A 14715-nucleotide genomic window follows, 5' to 3' on the forward strand; every position below is an offset into this window, starting at 1 on the left:
CCATGAATTACAGCCTCCATTAATGGGACCATATCTATAGAGAATTTAGCAGAATCATGGACTCCGAAGAGTCTGCACATCATTGCACCAACATAACAATAAGGAGAGGCCAATGAATCTACATAGTACATACCCGATGTTTTGTGTTTGTGCTTAGTTGGAAAATGCCTCCATTGTTTGATAGGGTCAGATTCAATGTCGTTCTCCTTGGAGAAAGCCTCCAAAAACGCTTTGTTATACCGCTTCTCTGGCTAAGGTAAATGGTACATTTGTTTAAGATCCTCTGCTCTAAACGACCCAAACACTTTTCCATCAGTTGTAGAGAATGTTTTGTCTGTGGTTGCAATATTTTCAGCAATCCACCTAACCACATCATTATAAGGTAAAACCTTAGCACACGCTACTATTCTATGTAGATATGAGCAGGCCAATTCTTTAAGAGTATTCTCTGATTTGCTTGTGGAATCTACTGTTGCTTCTTCTTTGAGTTCTTCAGGCTCCTCTGCTTCCAGCAAATTGTAGATACTCTCCCAGCTTGCTTTTCCTAAGCCGAGGCAGGTAGTATCTGATATCAACCCTTTCTTATTTGGTTCTGGTTCTTTGACTACAACAGGGGCCTTGGTTTTCTTCACCTTCTTTCCCATTTTCTTTGGATTCATCAGCTCAGAGTAGCTCTGCACAGACAATGAAAAACGTAACAGAGAAATATACCCGCTCAAAGCTAATATGAAATGAAAAGAGTTAAGGTAATTCACACATGATAAACGAAATGTAATTAAGTATTACCACGGGTGAAATCCTCGAAGGATTCACCCTTAACTGCAAAATTAATGACCACCATAACCGCCAATCGTAGTTAATAAATGTAATAATTATCCGTCGCATCGCACATATGCTTGATGGTCCTTTAAAACGTAACTTTTGATCTTCCCGATCAACGATCAACGATAAATCGCAAATCGCAATCGGGAGGTTCATCGGTCTGGCTTAACATTTTGGGCTGATAGCCTCGATTGTGATAAAGGTAAGGAATATAATAAGGTGGAGGAATAATCAGCAGATCGTTTGATTTATTGCTTTTTCATTTATTATTCCTTTTAAGATTTACACCCACTAATAATACCATTTTACAGTCTTTTCTTGAAACACGTGCCTTACTTTATGATATCGCAATTGGGGAAATCGAAAGGGCTTTCGCTATGTGTCATGTGGTATGTGTGATCGTCGATTGCGATTACGTTATCGGATCGGAGGTTTAGTATAGACCTTTTGGGATGCATCCTTTTTTACTTTGCGATATGCGATCTCTGATCGCATTATCACATCAGAGATTTGCTTATGAGGGTTTTTCAAAGAAGGATATATCATATTATATCATATTGTAACAAAAGGTTTCGAATATTAGTTCTATCGGGTCAAACCTTTTGAAAAGGATTTCCATGTGTTTATATAATTAAATCCAAGCATGCAATTATTATTGAATCATTGAATTCAACTAAGTCTTAAAAAGGGACCCATTTCTATTTAAAGTTTTTTTTTTTTTTTTTGTAATTTGGAAATGGGGGGTTGTTGTACAGCACAACAATTGGTGATTTACTGGAAGAAACAGTTATCTCTGAGAATATAATGCAATATTCTAACTTTCTTAATTTGGAAACCTTAGAGTATAGAGAAAATAATCTAAGAACAATTAGATAATCATTAACTCTGAATATAATGAAAAAATGTTTCTGCAATTTCTTTCTCATCTTAAAAATAAAAACATTCTAAGTTTATTTAAGCCTTGATTGGTTGATAAAGATAAAACAAGAGGACTTCTCCAACTTAGCTTATATGATGACTCCGTTGTCATAGGTAGAGCCTCTGCTGCCAGCAAACGTTTATAGTTTCGACAGAGTTGCCTTTTAACCATTCAATCATTCATTATCCCATCCATCTCAGAGTATAATTTCTAAGAGTAAATCCAGAAAGATATGTTTACACATATTTTCCTTTTGTATTTTCCATCTTCTTTATTTTTCTTTTGTTTAAAAGATAAAAAGCCATTGTCCTGGTTTGGTGGCCAACTGTTTACAATGTCATTCACTGGTTGTAATTGAACTGAACAAGCTAGCTCGTGATGAGACCCCTTGTCTTATAATTATAAGCCATTACCCTGTTTTGATATGCAGCATTGGTAATGTCAGTTTAATTATTTCCCTATGATCATGGTAAGCAGGCTCGTAATGAGATCTCTTATCTTTTATATCAAACATATTTTAGAATTACACTGAAAAATCATAAACTTTGTGGATGGGGTGAATGACATACTCCTTAAGAGAATATGGATGACAATTTAAGAGTTGTAGATGCTAGGTTTGGATAAGTCTTTTCTTTTTACAGATAACCTCATTCGGGCTTTAAAAACTTGGAATGATTTATAGTATTTTCAAGATTTGTAAAATATTTTACAAAAATAAAAGAGGTTTTCAGAGTTTTATTTTTATCTAACTCCCTAGAACTTCCTTCTTTTCCTTTAAGGCTTCCATCTATCAAAAGTAAATATTTACACTATTTTCTTTAAGCAACTTTCAAAACAGCAAAGGCCAATAGAAGGCTATTTACAACCTTATTTCCTAACAAACAAACAAAACTACAAATTCAAACAAACACAACTGCAAATTGAATATTTACAAGTAAGAAGGGGTTACCTTCTTAGGTAAAGAATTTTTTCAAGATAAGCCCATTGACAGGAAGAGAATCTCTCTTTCCTGATAGATCTTGCAATATGAATGTTGATGGGCCTATCTTCTCGATGATTTGAAACGGTCCTAGCCACATTTTCTGAAATTTAGTGTGTTTACCTTTATCTTCGTGCGCTTTGTCCCATTTCAAAACAAGATCACCAATTTGTAAAAGTTTTGGGCCAGTAGAAATTGTATCAAAAGAAGACTTAATAACCTGTTGATGCTTTGCATGTGTAATTCTGGCTTTTTCCCTTTCTTCTTCTAATTTAAGGATTTGATTATATCTCAATTGAATAGAAGATGAGGGATTTTCTTCAATAAACTACACTAAGGCTAGAGATGGGAGTGCTAAGTTTGCAGGTATGACAACTTCCTTCCCATACACTAAATTAAATGGAGAAGTGCCTATTGAGGCCTTCTATGTTATACGATCTACCCATAATGCAAATACTAAAGACTTGTGCCAATTCTTTTGATTCTGATCAATAATTCTCTTAATGATTTTGATAAGATTTTTATTGGTTGATTCTGCTAAACCATTACCCTGAGGGTAGTAGTTTGTAGAATATTTCAATTTAAATCCTCTTTTAATAGCAAATTCAAGTATGGTATTTCCAGAGAAATAAGATGCATTATCGAAAATGAGAGCATTAGGTACGCCAAACCTGGTAATGATGAACTGATCTATGAATTCAATAATTGCCTCAGAGTTGGCTACCTTCAAAGGAATTGCTTCTACCCACTTTGTAAAGTAATCCGTGGCTGTAAGGATATATCTGTGCTGCTTGGAAGAATGTGGAATAATCTCTCCAATGATATCTAGTCCCCATTGTTCAAAGGGTTGTTCGATGTTGATTGGTTGCAAAGGAAAAGCTGACTTTCTTTGTCTTCCACTAGCAGTTTGACACGTTTTGCATTTCCTTACATATTCATGGGCATCTTTAAATAAAGTGGGCCAATAATAACCAGCATGTATAATTTTGTGAGCTGTTGTATCACCTCCAAAATGTCCACCTGCTGGACCATCATGTAATTCCTGCAAGACCTTCTGTGCTTTAGTTTTTTCAAGGCATCTTAATAAAACCGAATCATAATTCCTTCTAAACAACACATCATCAATAATCTCAAAGTTTTTAGCTTTCAATCTTATGGCACATTTATTTTTGTAAGAGATATTAGAAGGAGCGTACCCATTTTTTAAATAAAATAACAAATCTGCATATTGAGATTTAGGGTTTGTGATACTTATCTCATTGATTTCCTCAATATTGTTTGAACCTTCATGTTCCTGAATGTTAGAAGCTCCTACTAACAACCTGCAAAAACCTTGACCTTTGACAATTTTCGCTGGTTTAATGTCCAAATCATATTCTTGTAATGTTGTAACCCAGTTTTCCCTCTTCTCTCCTAATTCCCTCTGGACTAGTAATTGTCTCACTGCTGAAAATGGGACTATTACTTTTGTATGAGTTTTTAAGAGGAAAGGCCTAAAGTGTTTAATAGATTTGAACACAGCGAAGGCTTGTTTTTATACTTCAGAATAATTAAGCTCAGCACCTTGGATATTTGAACTAAAAAATGATATGGGTGCTTCCATGTTTTGATCATTGATTTGTGTCAACACAACTGCATAGGAACTATCGGATGCTAAAGTGTATAAAATAAAATGATTGGAAAAATTTGGAGTGTTTAATGCGGGAGCATTTATGATTGCCTGTTTAATTGAATCAAAAGCTTCCTTTTCTTTATGCCCCCATTTAAACACTAAATTTTTCTTGTTCATGGTCTGTAATAGTAAAACAATCTGTGAAAAATCTGGAACAAACCTTTTTACAAAATCTATTTGACCTAAAAATGATTGCATTGATTTTTTATTGTGTGGAAGTGGAATATCAGAAATCTCCTTAATCCTTTCTGGATCGATATAAATACCATCTTTTGAGACAATAAACCCCAAGAGTTTACCTTGGTCAAGAGAAAAAAATGATTTCTTGGGATTCAATGAAATCCCATAGCTTATTCAACGTTCAAAGATTTGCTTCAAATCATGTCAATGATTTGCTCTTTTCTTGGAGAAGACAATAATGTCATCCAAATAGACAACAACTGACTTATTAATTAAACCCTTGAATGCTATATCCATTACTCTCTGGAAGGTAGCCCCGACATTAATCAAACCGAAAGGCATTTTTTGGTAGGCATATGTTCCCCACTTAGTTCTGAAAGTAGTCTTGAGTCTGTCATCTGGATGCACTAGTATTTGGTTATATCCAGAAAAACCATCTAAGAAAGATAGTAATTCGGAACCAGCTACTGAATGAAGAGTTTTCTCCATTGTTGATAGTGGGAAGTTATCCTTTTGGCTAACCTTATTAAGATTTTTGAAATCAATGCAAATTCTAATTTCACCTTTCTTCTTTCTAACATGCACTAAGTTAGAAACCCACTTTGAATGTCTAACAGGGAAAATTATCTTAGCTTTCAAGAGTTTGTTTAACTCTGCTTTAATTTAACTTTCCAGGTTCGAGTGAATTTTCCTCAATTTTTGCTGCACTGGCTTCTCTTCGGACATCATTGGAATTGTATGTTGTATGATAGAAGTTACATATGTTTTTAAGTCATCGTAATTCCAAGCGAAAACATTTTTGTATCTATTCAAAAGTTTGATAAAGGCAAATCTTTCTTTTGAAGTAAGTCCTAATCCCAGATTAATATTTTGTGGTTTGGCCTCAGTGCCAAGATTTATTAATTCAAATCTCAAAGTAGAACTTTGAAGTTTTGAATTAGTAACTTATTTAAACCTATTTTTGATGTCATATAGATCCTCAAGCTTGACTACTGATTTAGGTATGGAATTTTCCTCAAGTATTTTCTTCATTTGAAGATCATGATCACTCTCATGAATAATCTGATCATCATAGGATTTCTCAGAAGTTAAGAAATTCAAAATGTCATCGTCATGATTGAATACCCGCTAGTTAGTGACATTGTCTAGAACTGATGGTCTAAAAATTAATTCAACTGAAAATCTATCAGGGTTGTAATCCTTGGATGGGAGGAGCTTAGAAGCAACATTGGCTAGTAAATCAACTGCTGCATTCTGAGATCTAGGAATGGGAGATATTAAATGCTAGAAAATGAGATATAAGGTCTTGAACCAAGGACTGATAATTCTTGAGATGTCCAGAAAGGCAATGAATAGTATTCCTTACCTACTTGATAACAATCTCGGAGTCACCGAATACTTTTAGATATTTCACTTTCAAGCCTATTGCTTTATACAGTCCTTGAATCAATGCCTCATATTCAGCAGTATTATTTGTACACTCAAATTCTAGTCTACAGGATAACATAGTTTTTTTCTCCCCCGGGACTAACTAAAATATATCCTGCTCCTGCACCGTCATTGGATTTTGACCCATCAAAATATAAAGACCAAAATATAGGCTTATCTACAGTTTTATTTACAATTTCTTCAGTAAAATTAACACACCTTGATGTATCTGTATGAGAAAATTTTTCTATTTGAAATGTGAAACTATTAACTGAGAAAGGTGATGATTGAACATTAAAATTACCAAAGAATGATTCAGATGGTAGTTGCCAAGAATGTTATTATTGAGTGCTATAGGCTGGTTTTCCTACTCAAATTATGTTATAGTATGAGTCATATGCTTCTCTCGATCGATCTTAACCTGATTTGGCTTTCCTTTATAGGGAAGCCACATGTGAGACCAATCGGTAGAAATGTAACCATGGAGTTTCTTAGACCAACCCCTGCTTAGAATTAAGCCATAAAACTTAGGAATGTCAACAATCAATATATCAATTCTCTGAACTACCCTTGGATCCGCTGATAACCTAATGGTAACTGAATTGATTTATGCTAATACTTGGACCACAGTTCTATCCAACTGAACAATATGCACTGCAGACTTTTGAGGCTTAATATTCAATTTTGAACAGACTGAAGCTGGCATTATATTTGATGAAGCCCCTGAATCTATCAAGCAAATATGCAAGTTTCTATTGTAAATTTCATAGGTCAAAAGAAAAGGAGGGGTATGAGAATTAGATCTATCTCCGATCAACACAACATCAATAGCTTCTACTCTATTGGATAGTGGATTACCTATTCCATTAGCTGCCTTGGACAATACAACATTTGGAAGAGGAGAAGAAGGTACTACATTTAATTCTTTGAGTAGCAATTTCTGTTGGTGTTTGAGCTTGCTAAGCTCAAATATAGAGATATTTGCTCTAGTCTTCTTCATGTCTTCGATGATGTTGTAATCCATAGAGTCAGCAACTACCAATGTCTTGGATGATGAGGGTGGATTGGAAGATGATGGCTGATTTTGAGTAGGCACTACTATAGATTTCTTTGTGGGAGCCTTATCTTTGGTAGTATGATTCACATTTTTCTTCTTTTGAGTTGGTTGAACAGGCTCTGCGGCTCCTTTACTCCTGGTACTTACTGGGAAAGCTTCCTGTTCACTTTCGGTATCTGAATTAGGAAAAATAAAATCCCACATACCATGACATTCTACAACCTCTTCTTCCTCAGTTTCCTCTGATGATAAGATTGTATCTTCATCTTCATCGTTATCCAGATTTGATTCTGCATTAGATATAGCATTAGGCGGTTTTGATTCAAGTCTTTTGAAGTTTCTAAATGGCTTCTTAGTGGAGGTCTCGGCTACTTGTTTTTTAATTTCTACCATCTCATTTGACATTGTCTTTAAAACCTTTTGTAGACCTTCCATATCATATGGATCTTTAGCTACTTTCTTCTTTGAATCATCTTTAAAAGTAACTTTTTTGGACTTTCGCTCTTTAAGGGTGATTTTCTTTTCTAAGGAAAAGATACGTTTTTCCATAGTGATTTCTTCCTTCATATTCTCTACTAAAGTGGGCTTTGCAGCTCTGTCAACAAAGATTGCTATATTCGAAGGTAAGGCAGATATATACCATTCACTTCAAACCTCTTCACTAGGCTTAGATGTGGTATGAATCTTACTTAAGAGCTTATTAAATCGCGAGTTGAAATATTTGATAGGTTCTCTTGATTCAGTTTTAAGATTTGAGAGATCATTGGTTAATGTCGCTGTAGACCTATCATCACCAAATCTAGTCAAGAACTGCTCTTGGAAAATAATCCAACTAGTAATGGATCCTGATGGTAATGAAAAATACCAGGACCCAGTTGCTCCTTGTAAGGTATATGGGAAAAGCCTAACAACAACGTCTTCTTCAGTAACTCCATTTAAGTTTACTGACAGCATAAAGTTGTTTATGTGTTCTCTGCCAGTATGCCTATATCTAGGTTAAACTTTGGCAGCCATTTTTCAGGATCAGCTGGCAATTGACTCAAGGGTGCAGGCATTGTAATTGCCCCTGGATTGTTCCATGGTCTCTGTGCCATTTTTTAGCTACTAACAGAGGAAATCACAGATGAAGTTACAAGTGGTTGGGAAGACGATGTTGAATTTCCAATACCCTGTTGAACAACAATATGGAGTTGGGGAATGGATGGTTGACTTTGCAATGGATTAGATGAAATGGATGATGATGATGAAAGAGTCTCACTATCAGACTCTTCAGGTGTCTTCCTTGCTCTTTTTATTTTAGGCAGAGGGAATTCTGTGGGTTCAATACCAAGCTTTTCACTCTGTAATTTGGTAAGAGGATGGGAAGGAATGTATTGTGAAGTCACACTGCCTTGAGATAACTTAGATTTCTGTGGTGATATTGAAAATCCTTGAAGTTTATGAATTAAAGACTGAACTTCAGGAGGTTCAAGAGTGGATTTATCTGAGATGTTCTGGTTTTCAGCAGTGGTTGTTGTTTTCTCAACTTCTCGCTTAGAAATTGGAGATTCAGAATGTGAGGGAGAAGTTGGGGGAGATGTTGAGGGAGATTTACTCTCAGAATGAGCTATGGATTTGGATTTACTCACCATTCATAGTTCATGGCCTCCTTCTAGCGCCAAAAATGTTGATGCCTCTAAAATCGCTACATCAACATCGGGGAAAACCACCCGGTCCGGAACTTAGTGCAACTCCTTTTCCGTTTGGTGTGGTGGCTCCGACTGGATGTAATGGAACCGGTTTCCCAGTGATATATGAGTTGATAGGTGATTGGTTTGTAATTTATAATGAGAGTGATAAGTGTTCTATTCTAAAGTGCAAAAATATACAAAGATAACTAATCTATCCTGGGAATTCTTCTAACAATGCGATTCTTGATTGTTTCTATGAACAAATAAACATAAAGATGATTTATTCATAGCATAGAAATATGCATTCATATGATGATTACTTTGTTTAATTAATTAAAAAAAGTAATAATTAAAAAATTATCAGATTGATCATAATACATCACTGACATATATATTTAAAAGATGACAATTCTGAAACATTCAAAAGTGACAAGTTAAAGAATTGTTTTAGAAACATATACATATCAATAATAGCAAAGTTGATAAATGCTAATTCACATAGAGAAATAAAGTGAAAACATAGATAATAGTACTGTATGCATTTGGATCTCCTCTGATGTAAATCACATTCAAATTCTGCCTTCTAATTTGGGAATACTTTCACAGGATGCAAAAGTGCAAATCTCATAAAAGCCTTCTTTGTCAAAATTCAGAATTTTGGTCCAGTCTTTTATAAAAAAATATATATCTGAAGTACAGTAGTGCAACTTCCGATTTAAGTCTTTGGTCCAGTTTTTTATAAAAAAATATATATCTGAAGTATAGTAGTGCAACTTCCGATTTAAGTCTTAATACAGAATTGCGGACCCTTTCTAAACACATGAAAGGGTCTTTAAATACTACAAATAACAACAAATTATGAAAGAAAGTCACTATGCGTTGGTATAACAAAAACACATAAATCTGGGATTTATCCTGAAAATAGCAGTGGTCGAATGGATTCACTGTATCGGCTTATCTTCTTGTGATCACAGTTGACAAATGGCAAGAATTGGCTGGACCTCTGGTGGATGACTCATCTGAGAATGTAACTGAGCTCTATATGTGGCATCAGCAAGTTCGGGGATCGTGCAGTTGATCGCATCTGTGAGACACTTCATTTCCATTTGCTGACTGTTTGGTTTAATAAGGAAAAACTAGAACATTTCCAATGTTAGGCTTTGAATGCCTCTGATCAGTTTTTCTCTTTGCATCAGCTCTTGTTTCCAATGTTGTTCCAACAATTTTACCTTTGGGAGTTTTCCTGGAGAGCAATCTGTAATTAGATTAGATAAATGCAGACTGTTGTTGATTAATTCAATCAAATTATTTGTTGCTACTTTTCATCTGGATGTAGCTCTCTCAGCTTTCATTAATTGAGACTCCCATTCGGAAAACAAGATTTCCTTATGTGACTGCTGTATCCTTAGCAGATTGGCAACTTTTCCCTCTTTCGAATCTTGCCATGATAGAAAATTAGTTAATCTTTCATCTACCTTCTCTAACTCAAGCCTTGCATCCACTAATTTTTCAATCATAGATGTCGAGATATCACATAGAGGCACGGCCAATGATATATTATGACATAGAATATCCAATTTCTAGGACAAAGCCTTGGTCATTTCCAGGGCTTCAGTTCCGAATTCATTTATCTGGGGATATCCTTTGAATCGCTCTATCTGATCTTTCATTTGCGTGATTTGCTCTTCTTTTGATTTCTTCTCCTGCTCACTCAATAGCTGTAGTTTTCTCAATGCTTGAGACAACTCTTGTTGTTTATGGATGGCCTGTTCATCAATCCTATGCTTTTCATGTTTTAACTACTCATTTAATTGTTCATTAAGCTTCCTCTGTTCCATCAACTGCTGTTCCAACTGCTCTATTTTTTGTTGTCGTTCCGCCGATTGTGCCTCTAGCTGAATGATTGCTTGGTATTTTTCCTTCAACAAATGAATAACCTGTGAAGCCTTATCTATTGTCACTGATGTATACGCTCCGGCATACTGAGACAGTTTTGTTAAATCTTCAGAGGGATTTACCTCTTCTCTCCATACCACGTTCATCATTTCAATCTGAGGAGTAAAAAGAGAACTGCGATCAATTTTCCTCTTCTTCCTCTGTCTTTTGATTACAACCCTATGCTTAGGACTGTAGAAGACATCCAGTGGTTGTATTTCTTTAATTTGTAGTACAATCTCCTTAGTGGGATTTTCGGGGATAATCTTTATGTCTTTCTGGAACTTGGGTGGGTCGCTTGTTCCAACAATTAGAACTGTGTTGACTACTATTTTTTGCACTGTAGACACTTCTGGTGTAGTGAAACCTTGGGATTTCTCGGGATTACTGATGATTGAATCAAACTATTCCCATTCCTTGATTAACTTGGGATCATTATTAATATCTGTATCAAGGGGTTCACTCGCTGTTACCTGCTTCTGCTCCCTTCTGGTGTCTTCTCCTTCTCAGGAATCTTTTCAATTTCAGGAGTGTTCTCAGTAATTTTCTCCTCACTGTGGACTTGAGGTTGTTCCATAGAGGCTGTACTCAATAAGTCTAGAGGAAGTGTTTCCAATCTCTGCACCCTGAGCCTATAGAATTCCTCTAGTCCTTCTGCTCCCAATTTGATCTTGGCCATATGTTTGACCCGAGAAAATACTTCTGAAGAAACAAACAAGTCATCAAAGCTATCCTCCTCATGATCAAATTTGGCGATTTTAGCCTGAGAGGTAACATTGTAGGCAACCTTTCTAGGATCGTACTGCCTTTTTGGGATAGTTGCAAGTTTTAACAACTTTATTTTCTCGGCCTCCTTCTCTGCATGTTTGAAATCATGCAGAGTAAAAGCACCGCATTGAAGAGGAAATGTCAGCCACATGTGCTTCTTGGAATCCCTAAGAGTCCTTGACATACCTTCAACTGTTATTTGATGTGCTAATTCCCTGGCCAGCAGTTTATCAGGGATGTACAGAGGAAGAACATGAGGGTTGGCAAGGCTACCGAAAAGTCTTATATAGGTGAATCTTTCTTCTCCAAACCAACTACCAATTGCAGTTAGGTCGACTGATGCTTCCTCGGATAACCTAGGAGCAGGCTTATTGAATATGGCATAATACACAGGAAGAATAAAACCATGAAAAATTCTATACAGATGGTTCTTATCAGAGATTTGCTTATGAGGGTTTTTCAAAGAAGGATATATCATATTATATCATATTGTAACAAAAGGTTTCAGCTATTAGTTCTATCAGGTCAAACCTTTTGAAAAGGATTTCCATGTGTTTATATAATTAAATCCAGGCATGTGATTATTATTGAATCATTGAATTCAACTAAGTCTTAAAAAGGGACCCATTTCTATTTAAAGTTTGTTTTTGTTTTTGTTTGTTTGTTTGTTTGTTTGTTTTTGTTTTTTGTTTTTGTTTTTGTTTTTGTTTTTGTTTTTGTTTTGTTTTTGTTTTGTTTGTTTGTTTGTTTGTTTTTTTTTTTTTTAATTTAGAAATGGGGGGTTGTTGTACAGCACAACAGGCGGCTGCATGCCTATGAATTGAGTTAAAATGAGGCTCAAGGGCCTTTTTATTATTTAACAATAAGAGAAAACCCTAAATAACCAAAACCCTTACCCAAGGAGATGTAACACCAAGCGTTTATGGGCCCGGTTGGGGTTAGTTTGGCAACCAACTTCCCGGGGTCATAACTTGGTCATATGATCTCCGTTTGACATGCATGATACCTCATTGGAAAGATCTCTTTGAGGAATACAACTAAAAACGTGATTCCAATGAAATTGTCCATAGAAATATTGCCAAAAAACATCGTTTAGGGCCTCAAAACTGCTCCAGAAGTTTAGGACCTAAAAAACTACCAAAAATAGTAAATTGTGCTACAATTAAGGAAACTAAAAAAAATAAAAAATTGACAGAACAATGGTGAGGGTCCAAGTGTAATTGGCGAGTTGCCACCAATATCCACTTGGATCATTTTCACTCCTCTCTCTTGCTGAAAGTTAGAGTCAAGGCATATCTTTAAGACAACTGGAAACTAGGCCATATTCCATATGGGGCTCCTATCCCAAATGGTGTGAGGTCTAATTGGGACCATATATCAGGGATACCCCTTGAATGTTGACAAGTCCAACACCGTTAACAATTTCCACCTAAAAATCTTGGTGTTCTCATGTGTTGATGTGTTTCTTATAAGTGATAGTTTATTCTTCTCTTATTTCTCATAGTTAATGTTTAATTAATGAATAATGAAGTAATGATGCACTAGTTAAAGATGAACAAATGATGAAATATATGAAATATTAGCTAACTGGATATACATTTTTTTCCTTTACTAAAGTCACATACATATGATGGTTACATGAATGGCAGTAGTGTATGGAAATCAGAATATGAAATGAAAAGTTTAAAGTGAATTAAAATACCGATTCACCCCACCTCTCATTATTTTTCCCAACACTTGGAAGCTATCTAATGGCCATGACAAGGCTCCAATTGAAATTGACTAAGAACATTTATAGAAAAGAATATGTTAGGTCTCATATTTACCAATTACATTAGAGAACCCACCAAATTAAGATAGTTTTTAGGATTGACGAGACTAGAGTCAGAACTTCTCAACTTCTTGAGATCATTGATCATGGGAGTGATCATAGGCTTGGAATCCATCACACCGAACTTTTGTAGCATCTTGATTATGTATTTTCCTTGACCAAGATATATCTCATCGGGTTTCTACCAAACTTCCAATCCCAGGTAATAATGCATGAGTCCCAAATATTTCCTTTCAAATTCTGTTGCCTATATTTTCCTACATTCTAGAATTATGTGCTCCACACCTGTAATAAACAAATAATCCACATATAGTAGTATAATGACTGGTTCATTCTTTACTATATTTATGTAGATGTTTGCATCAAAAGAACTTTTGATGAACCCAATTCTTAAGAGATATGCATCCATCCTTGCATACCAAGCCATAAGAGCTTGCTTCAATCCATATATAGCTTTCTTGATTATGAAAGCATGAGTATCCCTGCTATTTATCTCAATGCCTTCTCATTGTTCAATATATACTTACTCGTCAATGGTTCCATTTAGAAATTTTGTTTTGACATCCATTTGATGGATATTCCATCCCATAGTAGCAGCTAGTGAAACCAAATATCTAATAGAAGTATACCTGGAAATAAGAGCAAAGGTTTCTTCATAATCTATTCCTTCCTTTTGTGAGAATCCCCTCACAAAAAAATTGGCATTCTATTTTTCCATGCTTGCATCAAAAACATGTTTGATTTTGTAAATCCATTTGGAAGTAACAACCAATTTGTCACTAGGTCTAGGAATGATTTCCCAAACCCCAATCTTCATGATAGATTGATATTCTTCCTACATCGCTTCCTTCCATTCTTCTTGATGAGCGACTTCTTCAAAGGTAGACGTTGGTTATACTTATGTATGCTACATATAATGAATATCTCTTTGGTATCTTTCTTTCTCTGAAAGTTCCTTTAGTTGCTCCATGTCGTTTGACATCTTCAAGTGCAACCTATAACCAATTTGGCCAAACTTCTTTGTTTTGGGAATAATTATAGGTTGAATAGGCTCACTTGGTCCTTCTTCTTCATCTTCTTGGTTTGTAGGTGCCTTGTCATGTTGCTCTTCTTCTTCAAATAGTGGGACATATTTCTCATCGGATTCGATTGGTATATCCTTGGATCTTTTGTAGGCATGGTTTTCATCAAATATAACATTCATGCTAACTTAAATGTGTCTTCCTTCCTTGATGTATATTCTATAAGCCTTTTATGAAAGACTATAACCAACGAAGATACATTGTATACTTGTAGAGTCTAACTTCTTTCACTTGTCATTTGGAACATGGATGTATGTTGGACACCCAAAGATTCGAAGATGGCCAACACATGGCTTCTTCCTTGTGAATGATTATTCTGGTGTCATATTATCGAGGATTCTATGAGGACTTCATTTTGTATGTACACTGTTG

The sequence above is a fragment of the Pinus tabuliformis genome, chromosome J (assembly GCF_031772625.1).
Source record: "Pinus tabuliformis cultivar Carrire ecotype Pingquan chromosome J, CPIR1, whole genome shotgun sequence".
Classification (NCBI taxonomy): domain Eukaryota; kingdom Viridiplantae; phylum Streptophyta; class Pinopsida; order Pinales; family Pinaceae; genus Pinus; species Pinus tabuliformis.